Source organism: Sus scrofa, chromosome 4 (assembly GCF_000003025.6).
Source record: "Sus scrofa isolate TJ Tabasco breed Duroc chromosome 4, Sscrofa11.1, whole genome shotgun sequence".
Lineage (NCBI taxonomy): Eukaryota > Metazoa > Chordata > Mammalia > Artiodactyla > Suidae > Sus > Sus scrofa.
The window spans coordinates 60,653,944-60,676,035 of record NC_010446.5 but is presented as its reverse complement, the minus strand read 5'-3'; the positions used below and the strand labels follow the sequence as shown (position 1 = coordinate 60,676,035).

The following is a 22,092-nucleotide window of genomic DNA, read 5'->3' as shown; positions in this document are numbered from 1 at the left end:
GAGCTGCCAAACTCTAGGCCAGGGTGAGGTCAAAATCATGTCTTTTTATGATACTCTTTTTCCTGATTATAAAAGTAATAACAAGTGCGACAGAACCAATTTCTTTCCCAGAGGATTCTCTCAAGTTAACTGAAAAAAATTAACCAATAAACTGATGCCCTGATTTTGCCCTTAAAGATGTCTTTAAATACTACAGTGGGATCAGAGGGACTATATTTTGACTAAAATTGGGGTTGTGTTGCTATTTTTATTTTTGTTGTAGTTCTTTTTCATATTCATCTGGTACTCAGTGAATGAATGAATGAATGAGTGTACATGAGACAGACTTATTTTTCATGACCTGCCAGATGGATGGGCAACAAAATACAGTGGCAATAAAATATGAATTTTATGCCCCATTAGTATTGTTTTGCTGAGAATTATGGAGCAATATCAGGAACACAGTGGCTAAGCATGATAATTTTTTCTACTTAGACTTAATAATGAAACAGTGACATTCAAGTGATATATTAAATCAGTGTCTTTTTCCATTACAGATTCTGATTTGCCATGTGTTTCCACCTACATAATTCTTTAATTCCTTATTTCACAGAGGTAAGGTGAACAGAGCCTAAAATGAAGTGGTTATTCTTCAATTTTAAGCATCAAACTTTTCTAATATACTTTCACCAACTATGAAAGGTTTGAACATTAGGCTTTATTGAAAGAGAAAATCTTTTTTTAAAAATGTCTTTTTTTTCAGTTCACAAATTTTCCCATTGCAAAGGCAGCACAGAGCTTGAGAGTCTGAGCTTAGGGTTTTCCTACAAAAACCATAGAAGAGAGGATGGAAAAATGTAGGAAGTCCATGCAATTTGGAGAGAAAGGATAATCCTTCAGTCTTGGAACTGAGTTGGAAAGAATTGGGTGGATAACATCATGATGCAAAAGGAGAAAGCTGCAAAAGCAGCTTTTCCTTAACTCAACCACTCAAATCCACCCCAAAGAAGAGATAGAATGCTTTGAAGAGAGATACTAAAACACAAGGAAAGTGATGGGGAAACTAAAAGCAAAGACTGTTTTTGTGCCCAGCTTCTTGATTGGAGAGCTAAGAAGAGACTATACATTGTACCATCATGGTTCAGCCAAAGCACAGTACAGCCAGTTCCTCATCATCTATGTGACACAATAAACATTCTTGAGGACCTAGAGAGGGGATAAAAAAAATGATGAGAAGCCCGGTGGACCATGATTTTATAATAACACTATTGCAGGATACCCTATGACATGAAGGCCCCGGGGACATCACGATGGAGACAATGTGGACTGAAAAAAAACAGCAGAACAACCAGAAGACCTTTCTTCCCTAAACAGGAGGTTAGGCATACTTTGCCCTCATCATATTAGACCATCTTGATAAAGAAAAGGGGAAGAGAAAACTCTTCCATATGGGAAGAAATATGAAATGACCAGCTAAAAGACACTAACACCAGGGATAAATATTGGAGTACCAAGATTAAAGTTTGATTTTTGCTTTTCTCTGTTTCCTCTTCTTAATCAGTGAGAAAGGAAACTTGAAAGCAAGATGAGATCAGATATAGAAAATAAATCAGGAGTTCCCATTGTGGCTCAGTGGTGAACAAATCCAATTAGGAACCATGAGGTTGCGGGTTCGTCCCCTGGTCTTGCTCAGTGGGTTAAGGACCCGGCGTTGCCATGAGCTGTGGTGTAGGTTGAAGACTTGGCTTGGATCCCACGTTGCTGTGGCTCTGGTGTAGGACAGCAGCTGCAGCTCTGATTAGACCTCTAGCCTGGGAACCTCCATATGCTGCAGGAGCAGCCCTAGAAAAGGCAAAAAGACAAAAAAAAAAGAAAAGAAAAAGAAAAGAAAAAAGATCCTATCATATTTTAACATGTCTGAGTTGTAGTTTGTAACTTCTGGCCTGCTAAAGTGGCATTACCCAGACATTCCTTGGCACCCTCAAGCTCTGTTTCCACTCTTTGCTGTGGGACTGTTGCAAGGTAGTATTAATATTTCCAGGCTAGGAGTTCCTGTGGTGATGCAGAAGGATCAGCGATGTCTCTGGAGTGCTAGGACGCAGGTTCAATCCCCAGCCCGTTACAGTGGGTCAAAAATACGGCATTGCTGCACTGTAGCTGCAACTGTGGCTCGGATCTGATAAAAAAAAAAAAAATGCTTATATTCCCAGGCAAACAGTCTCACTTGCAGAGGAACAAAGCACTTGTTCATTCTGAGAAAAATATCATAATTGTATGCAAGCACAACTTTGCTCTCCCACAAAAAGAAGAAAGGCCAATTATGCTAAATTTTAAATGTATTTTTATAAAAATGTCAAGATATACTCAAAACCACAACTAAAACAAATTAATGAAAATGGTTTGGAAATAGTTCAGAAATAATAGACCAAAATGAATGTTACTTTTGGAAAATAAAGTTGTGCTACATTAAAGTATATTATACTAAGCCTTCTAAAATTGATTATATTACACACTAATACTTGACAGAGTTATAGTCTCATATTTATTTTTATGATAATTAGTTTTAAGACAATTATATCCAGAGCAAAATATGCTGATAAGATATAATCACAAAAATACTTTAGACTTCCTTCTATTTTGCCTATTTTTCCCTATAATTACATTGACAGAATGAAAGCAAAGTGAAAACTTCAGCACTGGATAAATATAACTTCCTGAATTATTAAATAAATAAACCTCTTATTTTTTTATTTGTAGAGTAGTTGTACAGGTAATTTTGTTGTCCTTTCCCTAATCCTGCATTTGAATTGTGTGAATAATGCACTTCGACTTTACTTTGCCAGTGAAAATAAAGCCCAAAAGATAGAGAGATGCAAATATTTTGCATATCAAATTTTTAACTTTAAAAATTAAGGTTTAGAACTAGAAGAGAGCTAAATATTTAAAGTTCTGTGATTTGATAATTCTCTAAAATTTATGTCTTCAACACTTGCACTAAAATCAGAAGAAACTACATGTGCATGTCATTGCATTTGTATCCATTATATCATCCCACTTCAGTTACTTCAGAACTCCATAAGAATATGTAAAGAATTGCTTACATCTTTAGTTTTATAGAAAGGAAAAAACCCACTAAACTTCAAAATCAAGGAAGGACTCATATAGCCATCTGGTGGCTACTTTGGGAAATGCATCTGAATCTTCCCATCACTATTATTTGTACATTAGTATATTAAAGAATATAAATCATTCTTTAAAATAAGTTAATATTTGTATAATTTGAAATATCACCTAAAACACTCTAATTTCCTGTGAATTTATACCTTATTTTATATTTTTCCTTTAAAGGATAAAGCTTTTCCCATTCTGACACTAGTAAATGTATCATTGTCCTTTGCTATTTATTGTAAATTGTGTCATTGTTCATTTTAAGGTAATAGCTGTCCTTAAATATAAGTTCCACATAGACTAAGCACTTACTGTTGGATAATTGTTGATGATATTTTTTATAAATACTCATATATACTACTCATATTTATATATAGATCCTTTCAACCAATATACATATATTTATATTATTAAATTCCAGGCTTCATAATAATATGAAAAGCATAGCCCTAGTTTTATAAACACCATAAAAAAGAACCTAAGTAATAATACATAAGTATATGTTAACACTGTTGAACCTTACTAAAGTATTAAAAAAAAATCAGAGAACGATCATATGTAGTTCTAATAAAAGGTAATTGCAGAAAAATCTGCCTATGCATTGCTTTCACATGACATATTATTTACATAAAATTTTATAAATATTTGTATTGAATTTGTATTTTAGAAAAAGAGACTTTCTTTTTCATGTAGCTGTTCCTAAGCAGTGAAATAAAAACACTTATAACTTAATATGGCCTTGATGAAATGAAGAAAATATTGCACATATTCTTAGTGAGGTTTTTGTAGGCAGAGACAAAACAAATGTATAAATTTACCAAAGGAATGTTTTACTATGTCTATATTTAAAAAAGAAAAGAAGTAAGAATAAATTAAAAGCTAAATAATAACCCATGTGGTATTAGCTTCCCCTAAAGGTAACCAACCATTTTCCCAATATTAAAAAGTAAGGGTTGTTCACAAGACAAGTATATGAGTTTAGCAGTGCATTTGCATAACACAGAAATTTATTGGTAACAGAGTGTTTTGCTAGACTTTTATGGCATCATTGCATATGAGATTTAATGTAATGTTCACTTAAATATGGAGGCTCATCTCCACATATTACCAAGGTTAAAAACCCTACTTATCAGTGATTTTCCAAATGTGTGATATTTTTAATCCTAGGATTTTATTGCCAATTTTATGAATAAAGGCATACTTCATTTTATCATGCTTTGCTTTATTGAGCTTTTTACAAATTGAAGGTTTGTGGCAACCCTGTATCAATCAAGTCTTTTGATTCTGTTATTCCAATATCATTTGCTCACATCATGTGTCACATTGTGGCAGTTCTTGCAATATTTCAAACATTCTCATTATTGTTATATTTGCTACAGCAACCTGTGATCAGTGATCTTTGATTTTACTGTTGTAATAGTTCTGACATTCTTTAACAATAAAGTATTTGTTAATTAAAGTATGTGTGGGGTTTTTTTAGATATAAGGCCCTTGCACATTTAACAGATTGCAATATAGTATGCACATAACTTTTATATACATTGAGAAATCAAAAATTTTGTGTGACTCAATTTATTATAATATTCATTTTATTACAGCGGTCTGGAACCCAACCCACAATATTTCTGAAGTAAGCCTGTCATTAATTTTTCAATAAATGAAACTTTTTAGAAGCAATATATAAAATTTTAGTCAGGAGAAAATGCAAGTTTACAAGGCAGTCAATCTGGTGAGTTCTCTTGTGGCACAGTGGGTTTAGGATCCAGCATTATCAACTATAGCAGCTTGGGTCACTGCCTGTGGTGCAGGTTTGATCCCTAGCCTGGCAGAAACTTCCACATGCTGCAGACATGCCCCCCAACCCCAAAAGTAAGACAATCAATATGAAAACCAAGGAATACTTTAAAGCAATCAACACTGTTTTTCAACTCCAGCATTTCAATCTAGTAATACTTGTCTGAACAATAAATTCTCATTAAAACTCATGACTTTTAAATTCATTGTGGTACAAGTAACATATAATTAAGATGATCAAGACCAGTTTCTTCAATTCTTGACTTCTAAGTGTAGCTTTGTTTTCATCAGGCCAAGAAAAAATATGGAAACATCAGTGTTTTAAAGGATTTTATGTGGTATTTACAATTTTAGATTCACAGAAAAATGGAGAGGAAGGTATTGAGATTTCTCATCTATCCTCTGCCCTCACACATGCATCACCTCCCCCTCATCAGTGTCGCCCACCAAAGTGATATATCTGTTAATGGGTCTACATTGACACATTGTAGTCATCCAAAGACCATAGTTTACATTAGGGTTCACTCTTGGTGTTACACATTACAAATATATTTAAAAATGTAACTATCATTATAATATCATACTGAGTATTTTCACTACCCCAAGCCCCACTCTCTACTGCTAGCAACCACTGATCTTTTGAATGTCGTCACACTTTTGTATTTTCTGAAATGTCATATAATTGTAATCATATAGTATATAGCTTTTCAGATTGTCTTCTTTCAAGTAGTAATATGCACTTAAGTTTCTTCCATGTCTTTCATGACCTGAGAGTTCATTACTTTTAAGAGCTGAATCAGGAATTGTTGTTATGATTCAGCAAGTAACCCAACAGTGTCTGTGAGAATGTAGGTTCAGTCCCTGGCCTTGCTCAGTGGGGTAAGGATCTGGTGTCACTGCAAGCTATGGCGTCAGTCACAAGTGTGGCTCAGATCCCATGTTGCTGTGGGTGTGGTGTAGGCCTGCAGCTGCAGGTCCTGTTTGACCTAGCCTGAGAATTTCCATGTCCCTCAGGTGTGACCCTAAAAAAAAAAAAAAAAAAAAAAAAAAAAGGAAAAAGAAAGCTGAATAATATTCCATTGTCTGAGTGTACCACAGACAATTTATTAATGAATTCACCTATTTATTTTTGAACTTACTAATTCAAGGCATCTTAGTTGCTTTCAAGTTAAGTATTTATGAATAAAGCTGCCATAAATACCTGTGTGTAGGTTTTTGTGTGGACATAAGTTTCAATTCCTTTGGGTGAGTACTAAGGACTGTGATTGACGGGTCATAGGTAAGAGTTTGGTTAATCATCTGAAATATTGTCAAACTATCTTCCAAAGTGGCTGCGTCATTTTGCATTTCCACTAGCAATGTATGAGAGTTCTTTTTGCTCCACATTTGTGTCAGTATTTAGTATTGTAGGGATTTTGGATTTTGGCCATTTGAATGAGTAGGTAGTGATATTGTTTTAATTTTCATTTCCTTGACCACATATGATGTGGAGCACTTTTTCATGTGTGTGTACTATCTGTGTGTCTTCCTTAGTAATGTGTCTGTTAAGGCCTTTTGGCCCATTTTTTGGGGGGGGTTGTATATTTTCTTATTGTTAAGTTTTAAGATTTTGGGGGGGGTATATTTTGGATAATAGTCCTTTATCAGATATATCTTTTGCAAATAGCTTCTCCCATCTGTGACTTCTCTTTTCATTCTCTTGACAGTGACTTTTACAGAGCAAAAGTTTTTAATTTCAGTGAAGTCAAGATTATCAATTATTTCTTTCATGAATCATGCTTTTGGTGTAAAAAGTCATCACCATATTCAAGATCGTCTGAGTTTTCACTTTTGTTATCTTCTAGGAGTTTTATAGTTTTACATTTTACATTTAGGTCTATGATCCATTTTGAGTTAATTTTTTAAAATTGTGTTAGGCGTATGTCTAGATTCATTTTTTTTGCCTGTGTAAGTCCAGCTGTTCCAACACCATTTGTCTTTGAAAAGACTGTCATTCTCCATTGTATTACCTTTGCCTCTCTGTCAAAGATCAGTTAACTATATGTATGTGGGTCAGTTTCTAAGCTCTCTCTTATGTTCCATTGATCTATATGTTTATTCTATCACCAATACCACACCATCTAGATACTATGGCTTTATAATACATTTTGAAGTTAGGTAATGCCAGTCCTCCAACTTTGGACTTCTTCTTCTTTAGTATTGTGTTGTTTATTCTTCCTCTCCCTATAAACTTTAGAATTAGTTTGCTGATAGCCACAAAATAATTGACTGGCATTTTGATTGATATTTCATTGAATTTTTAGATCAAGTTGGTAAGAATTGACATCTTGAGAGTGTTGAATCTTTCTATCCATGAACATGGAATAACTCTCCATTTATTTAGTTTCTTCTATCAGAGTTATCATTGCAAGGTATTTCACTTTTTAGATGCTAATATAAATGATATTATGTTTTTATTTCAAATTGCATGTGTTCATGACTGAATTATATGAAAGCAATTGACTTTTGTACATTAACCTTGTTATCTGTAGCTTTTTTATATTTGCTTATCAGTTTCAGAAGGTGCTTGTTATTTTTTGTCCAATTCCTTATGATTTTCTGCATTGATGATCATGTCGTCTGTACATAAAAAAACTTTGATATCTTCCTTTCAAATCTGCATACCTTTTATTTCCTTTCTTGTCCTAGGGTATCGGCTAGGACTTAGAGTACAGTGTTGAAAAGGAGTGGTCTGAGAGTACATCCTTGCCTTGTTCCTGATCTTAGCAGGAAAATTCCACTTTGTCATTATGAACTATGATGTTATTAGCTATAGGATTTTTGTAGGTATTCTTTATCAAGTTGAGGAGGTTCCCCCTCTATTCCTAGTTTCCTGAAAGTGTTTATTCTGAATGGGTATTAGATTATGTCAAATGTTTTTTTCTGCATTTATCCATATGGTCAAGGATTTTTCTTCTTTATCCTGTTGATGTGATGGATTACATTAGTTGATTCTTTAAATGTTGAACTAGCCTTGCATGCTTGGGATAAATCTTGCTGGGTAGAAGTTCCTGTTGTGGCTCAGCAGAAACTAATCTGATTAGCATCCAAGAGGATGCAGGTTTGATCCCTGGCCTTGCTCAGTGGGTTAAGGATCCAGCATTGCCATGAGCTGTGGTGTAGGTCACAGATGTGTCTTGGATCCTGCATAGGCCAGCAGATAGAGCTCCGATTCAGCTCCTAGCCTGAAACCTCCATATGCTGTGGGTGCAGCCCTAAAGAGACAAAAAAAAACTTACTGAGTAATGGTATATAGTTATTTTATACATCAATGAATTTAATTAGCTCATATTTTGTTAAGGATTTTTACATCTATATTCATGAGAGGCATTGATTTGTAGTTTTCTTATGGTATATTTGTCTGATGATTTTGGTATTAGGATAATGCTTGCCTCAAAGAATGAGTTAGGAACTATTCCTTCTGCTTCTATCCTCTAAAAGAGATTATAGAGCATTTATAGTATTTCTTCCTTATATATTTGAACCATCTGGTCTTGTTGCTTTCTGTTTTAGAAGGTTAGTAATTATTGACTCAATTTCTTTGATAGATATAGGCCTATTAAGACATTTATTTTTTTGTTGTGTGAGTTTTGTGCATCTTCAACTCCACTTTAAGTCTGAACTTTGAAATTCTAAAGCAGTCGCTCAAGTATGTAGTAATTGGAGAATGCCCTTTGCTACAAACCCTCTCCAAAATTTGTTATAGTCAGAATTTTCAATGCAGGTAATGTAATAGCATAACACTATGGTTAAAGTTAATATTTCCTTGATCACATATAGGGTTGATCATTTTTTTACTTGCTTGTTGGCCATTTACATTTTCTCTTTTGTATAGTGCCTCTTTAATTCCTATTGATTTATATGGATTATCTATATATTATGCAGGTTTGTGAATTGTGTTGCAAATATCTATTATCACAGTGAGCTTGTTGGTTTGAATTATCTTCACAGTGCCTTGATAAGCAAAACACATTTTTATTGAGGTATGATACATACACAGTAAAATGCTCAGATTTTCTTTTTATTTTCCCAAAATATTTGTGTAAGTAAATATCATTTCTCCTCTCTTCACTAGTTGTATAGAAAATTATGATTTTTATTTTGTCTGAGTTTATCTTGTTGTCATGGAAGCTATGTCATTTCTCACATAGCTCTACATCCTAAGAGGAATGTCAATTATCTGCATCCGTATTAGACAACGTAATATTGATCCATATTAATTTATGACATAGTACATGACTAATAACCTTCTGAAAGCCTTAATATTTTTAAAAAGATTTATCATGCAAATTAAACTCAGATTAATGAATTTTCAGATAATTTGACAAAATAAAGTAATGCTTTTCAAAGATTGTGTATAGTTGAAATCTGTGTATGTATTTCAGAGTCTTTCTTCCTCCTACTTCTTGTCTACCACTGCATTCCCATTCTATTTCTTTTTTTCTTTTTCTCCCCCCTTTTTTTTTAAATGGCCACACCTGCAACGTATGGAAGTTCCCAGGCTAGGGGTCGAATCAGAGCCACAGCTGCTGGCCTAGGACACAGACATAGTAACACTGGATCCAAGCCACATCTGTGGCCTACACAGAAGCTTTCAGCAATGCTGGATCTTTTAACCCAATGAGCAAGGCCAGGGATCAAACCTGCATCCTCACGGAGACAATGTCAAGTTCTTAACGCAGTGAGCCACAATAGGAACTCCTCCATGTCTTTCTACAGATATTTATATAAGCAAAGAGAACATTTTTTTCACCTCTTTAGCCAACAATAGCATATTTCCATATCTGATCAAGATTTATTATTCCATGATTCCTTCTTTCATGATTCTGGGCCACACATAACCCCCATTTTATAAACTTTTATTGAATTTTAATTACATAATTTTCATTATGTGTGTTATCTTGTTCTGTAACTCTTTCACACATCTTGAATCATATGTTATGAAACTTTCAGCTGCAAGTAACAGAAATCAAACTCAAAACAGTTACATATAAAGGTAAATGTATCAGCTTCTGTAACTAAACCATACAAAGATAGGAGTGGAGACACTTTTCAGACAGAAGCTGAATGAGTTGAGAAATCAAACAATATCAGCACTCTTAATTTTTCTCTCCAGCTTTCTCTCTTCACCCACCCACAACCATCACTATTCTAGACTTCTGTTTTTGCATGATATACCCGTTGTGGCATAAATTCATGGTCTATGGAGGAGTCAGGGCTCTGACTTTAATTCTCTTTCTTTCCAGACCTGTGTAATGAGAAATTGTTTGGGTTTATATCTTAACAGCTTATGATTCTAGAAGAAAGAGCTATTTTTCACTCCAATTTGGAAATCAAGGAAAGACCCTGATTGTTCTGGTTTGGATCACATATCCACCTCTTGGATACCATGACCAAGAGGATATAAAACTATCATTAGCTTAGCCTGAGATATATTCTCCTCTTTGGCTGTAGAATGAGATAGGTTGGGACAGAGTACTTTGGCAATCTTTTATGACCTATCAGAATCCCAAAGTTCTGGAACTAAGTGCCTGAAAATTAGGACTTATGGTATCCTTTAGTGTCTTTTTTCCCTATATTCCCCTCTGAACAGAAAAAGTGCTTTCAGAGGTCTTCTGATGATAAGAAATATGTGTTGATTTAAATTTATTGGCTGAAGCTACTGAATTTAAAATACGTTCATCAGAAAATTTTTGTTTGGTTTTGTAGTTATGTTTGGGCTGAATTAAAGTGATATTGTTTACCTATTTCTTAAACATTGGTGGAATAAATAGAGTATTTATTATCAGAAGAAGTTAAGATGCTTAACGTGTGATGTAAAGATATTAAATTGAGGAGTTCCCGTCATGGCGCAGTAGTTAATGAATCCGACTGAGGTTAATGAACCCGCAACATGAGGTTGCGGGTTCGATCCCTGCCCTTGCTCAGTGGGTTAAGGATCCGGTGTTGCCGTGAGCTGTGGTATAGGTTGCAGATGTGGCTCGGATCTGGTGTTGCTGTGGCTCTGGTATAGGCCAGTGGCTACAGCGCCAATTGGACCCCTGGACTGAGAACCTCCATATGCTGTGAGAGCGGCCCAAGAAATGGCAAAAAGACAAAAAAAAAAAAAAAAGATATTAAATTGAAAGAGTTAAAGATTTATATCAATTGGTGACAAAGAATAGGCAAATGTTAGTGGTAGAGTTGAAACAACCTCTTTTATCTGTCTCCCTAAATCTTTTTTTTTTTTTTTTTTTGTCTTTTTGCTATTTCTTTGGGCTGCTTCTGTGGCATATGGAGGTTCCCAGGCTAGGGGTCTAATCGGAGCTGTAGCCACCAGCCTACGCCAGAGCCACAACAACGCGGGATCTGCAACCTACACCACAGCTCACGGCAACGCCGGATCGTTAACCCAGGGCAGGGACCGAACCCGCAACCTCATGGTTCCTACTCGGATCTGTTAACCACTGCACCACAACGGGAACTCCTGTCTCCCTAAATCTTATGCCCAGGAGTAATTTATACCCCTCTCTTGGTTCTCTGTGGAATTCCAGTCTTCTTCAATGTGTTCTTTCACCGATCCTACTCTGCTTACTTGTTTTTCACCACAAAGTAGAAATCTGATCATTTATTTGAAATCATTTATATGATCATTTTATTTTCATAAAAATATGTGTCAACTGCCTCAATTAGGTTCTAGATTTTTTTATGGAAAGTGGTATGCCTTCTGCTTTTTACATCTATGTAATTCTAATCATAGTTCTGAACCCATAGTCAGCTAATATTTGTGGACAGTAAAGAATCAGAATAGAAGAGGAGTTCCCGTGGTGGGCTCAATGATTAACGAATCCAACTAGGAGCCATGAGGTTGCGGGTTCGATCCCTGGCCTTGTTCAGTGGGTTAAGGATCCAGCACTGCCGTGAGCTGTAGTATAGGTTGCAGACGTGGCTCGGATCCCACATTGCTGTGGCTCTGGTGAAAGCCGGTGGCTACAGCTCCCATTAGACCCTTAGCCTGGGAACCTCCATATGCCATGGGAGCGGCTCAAGAAAAAAGGCAAAAAGACAGAAAAAAAAAAATCAGAATGGAAGGTTAGGAACTCCCAGCAGGATATATCTTGTTCCTGCTTTGAAGGTTGTTTAAGAAAAAAGCATCATGTCTACCAAATATACATTCTTATATTTACTGTTACAGATGCCAGGTCTTTACCATCTTCCTTGAGGTCTGGAAAGGAAGAGGACTAAAGTCAGAACTCTGACTCCTCCATAGACCATGAATTTATGCCACAAGGGGTATATCATCATGGGGAGGAAAGGATGGAAGCTCTGCTGGCTTCTATGATTGTATCTTCAAGACAAGGGGACCAGATAGTTCTCTTCCTACCCATTCAGGATGGAACAGCAATTTAGGACTTGGATTTTATCTTAAATTCTCTGAAGAAAATGACAGGATATAAATAATTGAAAATCAAATGATTCATTCAAAATACAACAAAGTCTACTTTGCCGGCCTTACCTGAAATAGAACAAAGAATCTATATATTTCTCTGAGGAAACTTCTGTGTTGAGGGCCTTTTCTCAATTAAATTTAGTTTCAGGGTTCATGAAAGTTGTGAGGTCAGGAGAGCTGGCCCCAGTGATTGGGGCAGTGGCACATAGTGGAGATGGAACCCAGACATCAGCTGTATGTAAAGAGGTTTTAGCTGGTCTGCCTGTACTAAGGCGAAGATGAGGGCACATGTTTTCTTTTTCACAAGAGCTCTACCCTACTAATGTGGCCTTGCTAATGCACTGGATAAACTAATATCTTGTGACTAAATTGAGCAAGTCCATTTCTCATTAACTACCATGCATCTCTTTCTTCTACATTTAATAATATTTTCAAATTCAGACCACATAACTTTTTTGTCCAGAAAACACTTCTGAAAAAAATCAAATAAACCAAGTAAGCAAAATATAATCTCTGATTCTAAATATAGAGAAGCAAGAACACAAAACACATCAATAGTGATGAGAGAGCAAACTTGGCCTTAACTAAAATTCCAGCACAGAAAATGTTTATTTTACTAAAAATAAAGGCATGTAGCTATTTAGCGGTTCCTTTTATTGAAATGCAGTGACCTTTAGTCTGATTTCTGACTTGAGAAGTATGGTTCTTCTTGAGGCTCAAGCATAGTCTCTGTTAGTGGCTGATTCTCCCTTTGTACTATTTTGACCACAAAGTACTTTGGGTGGGATGTAGTGACTGGACACATCTGATTGTTATCAGGCTTATGTTAAAGCCCCCAAATCCCCATGGCAGTAGGGAGTAGAGGCAGAAGAAAAGGTCTAGTGTGAGCATGCATTTGGGACTGTGTCAGCCTCACAGAGTGGCACAGAGCAAGAGCGAGATGGACCCTGTGCCCCAGAGCGGAAGTGTGGAAGTAGCTGAGAGGTTGATCAAGGAACAGTGCAGTGACAACTGGATGGACCAAGGACCAGGAATCTTCCAGCACCATGTACATCTCAGGAGATGCCAACAGGGACAGAGATGAACACTACAAACCCTTTACTGCTCAGAGTTTGGCACTAAGAAAGCCACTGAGAATTTTGATGAGTTGAAGGTAGAGTGGAAAGAGATCCTGAATCAATGAAAATTACTTGGAATGGAGAAAGGTTAACTTTCTGTCATGAAAATTGGCCAGTCAAATAGACCTTCAGTTTAGTGCTAAAATATAAACATCCATTTCTGGTCCAGCTGTTTTTTGCATTTTTTGTGCTTTTTTTTTTTTTTTTTTGGACTCAGAGTCATCTTTGATGCATTTGAAAAGCACATTTATTTCAAGAGAACAGATAATCATGGCAGTTACTCCAGGTTTTAAACTTTGCTACATTTCAGAAGTTTCTTTTATTCTGGAAAATGACTTAGGAACACAAGGAGTTGAGGAAAAGCAGACAGCAGAGGTTTCAGAGCAAAGACCTAAGCCCTCAGATTGTGAAAGCAGATGCACCCAGGCCTGTGTAGACTGTTGTCAAGAGGAAGCAGTATCAGGGTTAGAAATGCTGATGGGAGGAACTAGGTATTGAGGAAGAGGTGTGCCTAGCTCATTTCATAACAAAATTTCTAAGTTTTGAAGGACAAAGTCTCCTCAAAAATTCATCCTAAAGAAAATAGTTACACAACTTGGTCAAAGGACAGGCCCAGGGAATATATATATATATATATTTTTTTTTTTTTTTAGTCCCAACCTCATGGCAAATGGAAGTTCCCAAGCTAGGGGTCAAATTCGAGCTGTAGCTGGCAGCCTGCACCACAACCACAGCAATGCCAGAGCTGAGCCACGTCTGTGACCTATACCACAGCTCACAGCAACACCAGATCCTTAACCCACTGAGCGAGGCCAGGGATCAAACCAGCGTCTTCATCTACACTAGTTGGGTTCCTTACCACTGAGCCATGATGGGAACTCCCCAGGGAAATTTTGAGTGTAATATTTATACAAGACATAAATAGACAAAAGTGGCTAGGGACAATTAATTCCTTCTGGTTTTAATGGGGAGGCTGATGGCCACTTGATATTCCAGCCAGTTATTCTAAAGGATACTAGTCCCTGGGGCCAGCTGGCAATCACAGGAATTTATAGGTTATACCTGCATGTAATGTAAAATAGAATGTGCACAAACATGTCATAAAATACACTGCTTTTTTTTTGGTAATAAACATTTTTGGTAATAAGAAAGCAAAAAAAAAAAACAAAAAACAAAAAAAAACCAATTTTATAAACATTTATTACTGAAATTTGTTTCTCAAGAGAGTTGATAATGAATATGTAACTGGTTCAAAACATGTGCTGACCTTACCATCTAGTATGAGGCTACAGTGATATCATTGACTACATAAAAGACAGAAGAAATAGATCTGATGATGAGGCATCAACAACTATTTCAAAAAAGCAACAGTGAGTTTTCAAACATTGTGCTCACGAAGACAGAATAAGTGTGGCTGCCGAAGGTACATGTACTATCACATTGTGATGCATGACTTTTCACATACATCAAATAACTGTACTTCTGAATTACTTTTACCCATTTCAATTCCATGATTTCTTGGAGAACTATACATGATTGCTGTTAATATATTGGTTCTATTAGCAAAAGAAGATGTTTATAGAGTTAAATGAGGCCAGTTTTATTTATTTATTTATTTATTTTTTGCCTTTTTAGGGCAGTACCTGCAGCATATGAAAGTTCTCAGGCTAGGGGTCTAAGGGGAGCTACAGCTGCTGGCCTACGCCAGAGCCTCAGCAACGTGAGACCTGAGCCGTGTCTGTGACCTACACCACAGCTCAAGGCAACGCCAGATCCTTAGCCTACTGAGTGAGGCCAGGGATCGAACCCACAACCTAATGGTTCCTAGTGGGATTCGTTTCCACTGCACCACAAAGGGAACTCTAAATGAGGCCAGTTTTATATCATAACTAAAAGATGTAATCATATAAGCTAATTTTAATAATGCAATAATTTATTCATTCTATTTATGGAGTCAATATAAAGCCTTGCAAGTTTATTTTTTCTGAAGTTAAATGTTTGATATTATTATAAATGCTGCTGTGAATTCAATTAAGAAGATCAAAATCGAAGATCATTTTTATATTGAAAATTAAAAATACTACATTTTCATGAGATTAATTTCATTATAATTTAACAATGCCGGGAGTTCCCTTCCTGGCTCAGTGGTTAATGAACCCAACTAGGATCCAGGAAGATGGGGGTTTGATCCCTGAGCTCACTCAGCGGGTTAAGGATCCAGCATTGCTGTGAGCTATGGTGTAGGTTGCAGACACGGATCCCAAGTTGCTGTGGTTGTGGTGTCGGCCAGCCCTGCAGCTCCTATTTCACCCTTAACCTGGGAACTTCTATATGCCTGAAGTGCGGCCCTAAAAAAAAAAAAAAATTAACAGTGTAATTCCTAAATTAATAATCTATGGAAAATTAGAAATAGACATTAGAAATATTTTTTGAATTAGTTGTAGTACAAACAAAATTCATCATTGTATCTATTAATTTTCTATTCCTTCTATAACAAATTACCACAAACACTGGCTTGAAACAACACAAATTTATTTTCTTTTTTTTTTTTTTTTTTTTTTTTTTTGGTCTTTTTTTTGTCTTTTGTTGTTGTTGTTGTTGCTATTTCTTGGGCCGCTCTCGCGGCATATGGAGGTTCCCAGGCTAGGGGCTGAATCGGAGCTGTAGCCACCGGCCTATGCCAGAGCCACAGCAACGCGGGATCCGAGCCGCGTCTGCAACCTACACCACAGCTCACGGCAACGCCGGATCGTTAACCCACTGAGCAAGGTCAGGGACCGAACCCGCAACCTCATGGTTCTTAGTCGGATTCGTTAACCACTGCGCCACGACGGGAACTCCACAAATTTATTTTCTTATAGTTCAATAGGTCAGCAGTGTAACACAGGTCTCACTGGGCTAAAATCAAGATATAATAGGGCTGCATTCTCTTCTGGAGGCTCTAGAGAAGAGTCGATTTTCTTGCCTTTTCCAGATTTTAGAGGCCACTTATATAGCTTATATAGCTTCTGTCCCTCTTCCTCCATCAGTGATGCACCTTCTCTTTCACTCTGCTTCTGTCCCCACATCTCTTCCTCTGATCATAGAGGTTGTCCACTTTTAGAAGCTGCGACATTCGGTGGGGTCACTCCCGTAATTATCCAGAATAATTTTGCCATCCCAGAGTCCTTGGCTTAATCAAATCTATGCAGTTGCTTTTGCCACACAAAATAACATACTAATAGTTTTCAGATTAGGACATGAAAATCACTGGGGCGGTGGAGGCCACTCTTCTGTCTACTAGAGCATCCAAATAAACCAATGTATCCTACCAACCCAAATATAAGCTTCCATAAAGACTCTGAAGGTGAACAATCTCACAATTACAAATTTACCAACAATAATGCTGTAAAAGAAAATTATAAGGATCATGAGAATGTGTAGCAGGAAAGATGTCCTGGATGAAATTTGAACTGATAACCAAAGAATAGGTAGAAGGTAGGAGTTCCCGTCGTGGCGCAGTGGTTAACGAATCCGACTAGGAACCATGAGGTTGCGGGTTTGGTCCCTGCCCTTGCTCAGTGGGTTAACGATCCGGCATTGCTGTGAGCTGTGGTGTAGGTTGCAGACGCGGCTCGGATCCCACATTGTTGTGGCTCTGGCGTAGGCTGGCAGCTACAGCTCTGATTAGACCCCTAGCCTGGGAACCTCCATATGCCACGGGAGGGGCCAAAGAAATGGCAAAAAGACAAAAAAAAAAAAAAAAAAGAATAGGTAGACGATAAATATGTGAGGATTGTTGAGCATGTAGTCTGTAGAGCAAGATGTTTTCAAGAAACTAAAAGGGAGTTCCCTGGTGGATCAGCAGGTTAAGGACCTTGCTACTATAGCATGGTTTCAATAGAAGGCCAATGTAAAGGATGTACAATGAACAAGAGGAAGAGTGGCATAATATAATACCAAAAGAAGAAGCAGGGACCTGATCAAACAAGCTTTTTACATTGTTAACTCTTTAAATGCAATGATAAATCATTTAAGGATTTTAGCAGGAGAAGTGTTATAATCAAATTTAGGGTTTTGTGAGATATCTGGCTCTGTGATTCACCATGGAAAATGGATAGGAAGGAACAAAAGTGGATACAAGATACGTGGACTCATGATCTACTCAGAGATCTCAAGGTTACCTGGAGAAATCTCAGGTCTTCTCACATAAACCAATTTATTTATTTATTTTTAGGGGTCCTCCATGTAAGTAACCATCCAGTTCTACAAGCCAAACTCTGGAAATCATTCATGATCCAGCTCTTGAATCTGTACCCATCTTTCCCTCTTCACTCCCAGCACTCTAATGAAGACTGCCTTTATTTCTTACCTAAAATCTTGTAATAGCCTTTTAACTGACTACCCCCCCAACACACATGGATTCTTATCTGATTATCTATGCTGAAACCAGTGTAGTTTTTCGAAAGCACATGTTTTATTAAAATCCTTTACCATACCTTGCATTTCCTACCTCTCCTCTAACATTCACACACACACACACACACACACACACACAAAACATGCATGTTTGGAACCCGTGGGTGTGTTGGACTCTCTCATAATGGGGCTGTTTCACATGCCAGCTTCTTAGTTTCTCTGCCTAGAATGTTCTTCCCTGTGCCTAGATCTAATTCTAATTCTCTTTCACATCACGGATTTTGAAAAAAGCATTTCTTCAAGGAAGCATTTCCTAATACCTCAGCATTCATTCTTCTGTGGCCTCATGGAAGTGATGCTGGCACCTGGACCCAAGTCCAAGTGGATCTGATTCTCAATTCCATGCTTTTGACCAGTAAGATACCCACCACCCTCCAGTTTAACTTTCCTCCTCCAATGTCTCATAGTTCAAGAAAGGCTACCCTACTGAGTATATATCAATCCATTCTCAATTTAATTTTCAGCAAGAACATAAAACTTAATATCAAAAACCTGGCCAATTTTAATATAAAAATGAATTTTCTGTAAAAGTGATTGAACATTTATAAGTTTTTGTTTGTACCCCAGCTACACATTTAACAAATGAAAATCAGTGATAAGGATTTCCAAAGTTGTGTTTTAAGAACAGATACACCATATGTACTTATTAGCATGAGTCCTGTCTGGAAGTGGAGCAAATGAACCCCTGACTCTGGGAGGGCTCTCACAGCCATTACCTTTCATGGGAAAAATCATGAACACAATAGGTAACTTTGCAAGTAAAAGAATAAGTAAGAAACCTTCTGTTCCTAGAGAAAAGAGGTGAGAGGTACTAATGAGGCTGCTTAGAGTGGTTTGCATTTGCACTATTTGTGCCCTGCGATAGATAAAAAGGGCTCCAGTCTCCAAGGCTGTCACTCCATCACCCTTCACAACCCTAAACTCACTTAATTTTTTTTTTTTCACTTTAACAGCTAAGGATGTTATCACTTTCTCTGAGGTCACTGAGAGGGTAATACTACTCTTGGTGACGCTAATGAAAAGGTACAGTGGTGACATGAGTTAATTGCATAGTTACCACACAATTACCAATTTATGCTCTACTGATGTTAACAGAGAATGGAAGGGAGCTGGCATTATGTGTACTGAATGCTGCCTGATATAATATAAGAACAGTGCTTGGTAGTATGTGACATTTTCATGAACAGGTTTACTCACATAAACAAAGAAGATTAAGAAAACGTATGCTTTCCTATATCTCTTTGTCTACTGCTGCTTAAAAATGGACCTAAGAGCAATGACCTTTCTTTAACTCCTTCTCCTTTAATCATTCAGGTTTCAAATATCTGGTTGCTAGATTAAAAAAATCATTATAGTAATTTTCAGCTACAAACATAATTGTTTTCTCCTGAATGCAAGCTTCAATTTGACTTTGCTTTTCTATACATGAAGCTTTATTTGATAAAGTACAGAGGGACAAAATAGATTCAGCTAAACAAGCTCAGTTCCCATAACAGAAAAAAAAAAATCATTATTAAAAATTATAATTGTAAACCTCTTTTTCTTGGTTTTATTTTATTAATTTATTGTCTTTTTAGGGCTGCACCCACGGCACATAGAGGTTCCCAGGCTAGGGGTCGAATCAGAGCTGTTGCTGCCGACCTGTCGGAGACATGGCTCAGATCGTCAGTGTGGAAAGGTGAGTCACATTAACACGGGGAGATCTCAACAAGGCTCTTTACTTCTGCAGAAGGGCTCAGGTACTCCAAAAAGTGTGCCCACAAACAAAGGACCCTCCCCTATTTATCCCTAATGCAGGTGAGTTTCCTGTACCCTTCCCATTGGTCAGGTCAGGGCACACATTCTTCCTGGTTGGCTAATTTGAAACAAATTGTTACTGGGAAAAGAGGGAAAGGGGAGGGGTGGGGTTCACAGGAAGGCAAAACCTGAGCAAAGTGGAGTAACCAAGATTTCCTCTGATAGAAAAGACATTATGTTACTTTCCACAGACCTACACCACAGCCACAGCAATGCCAGATATGAGCTGCGTCTGTGAACTACACCACAGCTCATGGCAATGCCAGATCCTTAACCCACTGAGAGAGGCCAGGGATCAAACCTGCAACCTCGTGGTTCCTAGTCGGATTCGTTTCCGCTGTACCACAAGGGGAATTCAAATCTCTTTTTCTAATATTTCATTAGTTCTTTACTTCCATTTAATTTTTAGGATCTTCATGTTTTTTATGTTTACAGTGTCACACATCCCCAGGAAAACAAAGAGGACTGTTTTTCTGTATTTTCTGAATCACCTTTTTTGAGATGCATTAACATATAATAGAATTATCTGAACACAAATACACCAGTTTTAAAACAAGGTTAATTTGGTAACTCTCTGAAGGATGACTTCAGTTCAGGCTAGGAATGATTCCTTCTATAAAATCACCCATAGAACCTCTAAACTCATCTTTTGAGAAATTTTACCTTGAACACCAAGTGGGGCCCATCAACCGTGCATATATAGAATGAACTTAAGGGTAAACCTTCTATTAAAATAATTTCATGCTGAACAGTTTTCAGTCATACCCAACCTTCAGCTACACATATTTTCTGATAATGAGCACAGTGATAAAAAGCTATAAGTCATGAATTCTTGTCATTATTCTGTCAAAAAATACATATTAAGTACAAGGTACTTGTAGAGTCATGTTCATAAACAGGATGGACACCACCCCTAAAATTTATTTCTTCACCATTCTTAATATTTTTATAAGTTATTTAATACCGTGTTCTAAATACTTTCCTGCTTTAACTAGAGTAGAATTCTGTTTTCTGAATGCTGACCAATACAGCTACTAATGCTTTCTTATATAGTCACATGGTCCTAAAGTATCCTGTCTTTCATAGAATATGTCTTAACTGCTGACTCAATATGTTGTCCACACTCTAGAGTACATATGGGATTGTTTCCCACTTCCATTGATGGGAAAAGCAATTTTCCAATTATTTAGAAGCTGAATACAATCCTCACTGCAGAAAAGTGACCTCCATCATGCTTGTCCTTAAACTGTTTCAGGCTCATAGTTAAATAGTCTGCCAAAAAATGTTGGGTTAATACTTGTGTATGTCATGATCCATCAGATCAGGTTCTCAAAGTGTGGTCATTGGCCCAGTAGCATCAGCATCACCCAGGAATTTCTTAGAGATGCAGATCCTTGGGTCCCAGGCCAGAGCCTACGGAATCAGAAATTCAAAAGCTCAGGCCCCCGAATCTGTGTTTTGACAAATATTCTAAGTGATTCTGATGCACATTTAGTTTGAGAAATTCTGGGCTGAGTTATGCTCAGGTAATAAATTTCTTGTGACTTAAATAAGATTTATTTCTCACTCATGCAGGATATTTTTTGTGTCTTACCTGCTGACTCCTTTCTCTGATAATGTCCTTCCTTCAGAACCCAGGCTGAGGGAACACTCCTGCTACCGTTTAGAAGAAAAAAGTAGATCTGGCAATTAAATATGCTGGCCTAGAAATTCACAAATGTCACTTCCACTTAGAACTCATTAGCCAGGTCTGGTCACTCTGTCACACCCAATTATAAGAGGGTCAGGAAATAGTATCTAGCATATTCTTAGAAGTTAAAGATCGGAAATAATTAGTGAGGAGCTTTGATGATCACCACAACTCTTACATCAAATAATGAAATCTTTGGCTGATTTCTCTTTTCTGGACACAAACACACTTACCCTCTAAATGAAGGCAATAAAACAGAAGTCCCATCCAACATGGCATCAAGCCCTAAATCCACATTCTTTGGGTGATACATCATAGTTTTTAAAGTTAGGGATAATGTGGGACAGTCCATAGCAGACCTAAATGTAGCTCTCCCTAATTTGGACATCCATGACAAAAAACCAAATTACTCTCACCCAAAAACCAATGGTGGAAAACACCTCTCCACTTAAGGATAGTGTGTTCCTCCAAGTCCTGAAAAAAGTAGATGCCAAGATGGGAATAAGCAAGTCATTATTTTTCTAGGGGAAACACCTGTGGGGGAGAATGAGGAACGGTCTAGAGAAGGCTGGAAGACATACCAGAGTATGATGTACGTCGGACCCTGATTGAAGGAAGAG

General features: G+C 37.1%; 1 long non-coding RNA gene across 1 annotated transcript; it reads right to left on the bottom strand.

Annotated features, from left to right (window-relative positions):
* LOC110260457 lies at positions 689 to 21,438 on the bottom strand. Its single transcript, XR_002343768.1, has 3 exons — positions 21,377 to 21,438; positions 1,941 to 2,155; positions 689 to 1,185 (listed from the first exon to the last, which is right to left on the bottom strand). It is a non-coding gene; the product is annotated as an uncharacterized LOC110260457 (long non-coding RNA).